This window comes from Gavialis gangeticus, unplaced genomic scaffold (assembly GCF_001723915.1).
Source record: "Gavialis gangeticus isolate Ggan-Ray unplaced genomic scaffold, GavGan_comp1, whole genome shotgun sequence".
Classification (NCBI taxonomy): domain Eukaryota; kingdom Metazoa; phylum Chordata; order Crocodylia; family Gavialidae; genus Gavialis; species Gavialis gangeticus.
In genome coordinates this window covers 28,714,728-28,718,064 of record NW_017729030.1, presented here as the reverse complement: position 1 = coordinate 28,718,064, position 3,337 = coordinate 28,714,728, and positions in this window count along the sequence as shown.

The window sequence follows — 3,337 nt, the reverse complement described above, 5'->3', positions numbered from 1 at the left end:
TCCCTGAAATCCATCATTCTTAATGGGCAATTAGCTAGTGCTACATAATGCTCAAGCACAACAGTTCAGATAATGTGAATGTGATTTTAACAACAACAACAACAAAAATCAAACCTAATTATGGTAACCATGCATAGCCACCTTTTTCAAATGTGATTAAGATTTTGCGTGCTGCATTTTCAAGTGCCCAACTTGAGGTAACTCAAGGGAGTCTGATTTTTCATGCAGTGAATGCTCATCCTCTTGAAAACAAGGCCTCTTTAATGTGTCTCACTTCTGTAATCCTTGGTTGAGATTCTTTTACTAGTGTAGTTCTGTCCTGCCCAGTGCTACCGACAATAAACACCTGACTGAGTACAACTGCCAAAAGAGAAAAAAAAAATCTCTCACTTTCATTTTTCTTCCCTTGCAAGGCCAAACATGCTGTCTTTGGACAGATTTCAGTCCTGCTTTAATTCATTAAAATAGTGAAACAAAATCACCATTTACATCCTTGACAGCTGGCAAGTTTTGTGTGTTCTTACTACTCCTGCCAACTGGAAAAAAAACCATTGAGCTCTGTCACAGCTCTTTGTAGTGCTAGATGTGTCAGAGATGTCAAAACGTACTCATAACAATGACATACAGTACCTGCAGGCACGAAGGTATTATGCTAATGTACTGGTGCACAGGAAGTTACAATTCTCCCTTTTACTTCAAAAAGAAAAAACAATAACAAAAAGCATACTACTCCCCGAAGAGGGAGAGTTTCTACTTCTTTTGAGTCACCTGACATGTGCCAGGAGTTTTAGTTAATAAATCATTTATGTTCCAGCATACTCAAGAAAGTACAAGGTAACAATCTAATGGTTTCCTTGATTCTTACTGTTTTCTAAATACTTGTAAAGCATCTTTAAGAGAAGAATGATCTTGTTGTTATGGTGCTGGTGGGGGGAAGAAGGGAGTTTGAACAGCTCTGGGTTCAGTTCTTGTGTCTTCCACAGACTTACTGAGTGTTTTTAAGCATGTCATTAATTTCTCTGCCTGAATTTTCCATCTTAGCATGGTTCTATTATCTGCTTAGATTTTAACCAGACATCTTATCTTTTTTGTATATGTACAATGCTTACCACTGTATTATAAAATGTAGGCAATGTATTATAGTAATAATAATAATAATAATAATAATAGCAGCTAGTAATGGTCTACTGCAATAAATAAGAATAGCTACCAGGATGCATTTTCTACAGGCACCTGTGATTTATATTAGGATAGCACAGGCAATTATGAAAAAGATAAAAGAAAAAAAACAGTTTTGAAGAAGGTGCATGACCCAATGCTTTAGGCAACACATGCATAACATTGCACATATAGTACTGTATATACCATAAACAATATATCTTACATAAATACAATCCAAAATACATGCATCCAGCTGGCATTCAGTTACTTTATCTCTGTGCCAAAAAATGGTTATACAGCAACATTTGGGAGCTATCTGAACATTTACAAAGGTAGGTAAGGGTATCTTGATTATCCATTACTGAACTTTTGCTTCTTACTTACATAATGAAGAAAATAAAGGACAAAATTGAATTTGGACCTGAACATTTTGCATGTAAAGCTCCCACTTGTCATAATAAAAAATATAAATGAAAGTTCATTCAGGTTAAACACAAATGTAAGAAAGCAAAGGTTACTAGTACGTCTCCTTTCAGCTTTTGCTTTTATTTTATTATACAAACAAATTATTTTGTTTGAAGGAAAAATATCCTGTGATATAATTCCAATCAATGAGGACACCATTGCCTATCATTTCCAGAGGCAATTGTGAAGAAGTCAAAGGAGCTTTTGGAATGGAGAGTTCAGTTGCAAAGGACAGATGCCAAATCATTATTCTTGGCTATATTAACTTAGAAAATAGCTCATGGGTAGAATATGCTATTTACTATGCTATTTATGCCTACAGTATATCTCAAGGAATAACTCAGTCAATAACTGTTTGTATTGCCTGATTAGGTCATTTTCATTTTGTTTTGGTTAGTTGTTTTGAAATCTTTATTTTATTATTTGCTACCCCTTACCTATGGCAGTGAATATAGCTTGGGGTTCCAACAATAAAGACCACAAATCTGACTAATCATGGCATTGAAGATTTGAGACCCATAGACACAGTCTTTTCTTACAAAATGCAATCATTAGCCTTGAGTTATTTCATTTTGTAAGCCAAAAACTTCTTAAACTGGCAAGTTGTTCTTGGAGAAATCAACTTGCTGCTTTTTGCCTGTACAAGATCTTATTTGATGCACATCATTTTTTAGAGGATGTAAGCCTAAGGCAATTGTCTGCTTCAGAGACACTTACCACAGAACAGTAAATAGACTCTCATTTATACTTTTGTGATTATCTTTGCACACAGTGTGTGGATGTAACACACATAAATGATTTGGTTGCCATAAGATTATCAAAACAACATCATTGGTAATGTGGCTTTTGGTTGTATCTTTAGCTAGGGAGACCAAGAAAAAGTACTTTCCTGAAATAATGGCAACAACAGTGTCTTACACCTAGATTTTATGGTGCAGAGAAAATCAGAAATGAAGATATATGAGATTTTATTGTATGTACAAATTTACCATCAATGGAACTTGAAGTTTCAAAAGTGAGGACAGAATCCCAAATTTCAGTTTGGAACATTCAAATCCTTGCCCTAATGTTTGAGTTTTATAACGCTATTTTCTTTTGTTTTTTGAAATGGTGTTTGCTGCTTCGTGAAAAATCATCACAAGTAAATTGACTCTAGTGAGACTCTATATATGGAAAGTGATGTCACATGTATGCAACAAAGAAAAGAGGATTAGAGAAATAGATCTCCATATTTTTTCACTATGATTTCAAATATTTCTTGTAACAGTAGTAAATCCAACTTGTTTGATTACAACCATGACTAAGTTACTAGTATCGCAGCAATCACTGCTACCTGGGCCATTATTGTGTAACCAAAAGGAGGAGCTAATTCATAGATTCATAGATTGTAGGACTGTGTGAAGCTTTGGGTGCTGATTTGATTTGGAGGAGAATTGGCTCAATGCAGCAGCCGAATCTCTGAATCCAAATCAAATCAGGAGACGAATGAAAAGGTTAAAAAAGATCTGAAGCTCTCTGAATCCATTTGGAAAAGATTCAAAGATCTTTGGAGATTCAGGCAGTTCCTGCTCACTGCCTCAGGGAGCTGGACCTGGACTCTGTGCAGGTAAGTAGGGGATGGTAGGGGTGGGGATAGAGGAGTGGGGAGGGAACCATAGGAGGCACCCCCCACCAGGCCCCATCTCCTGCCTGCTCCCCCAACCCCCCTGAG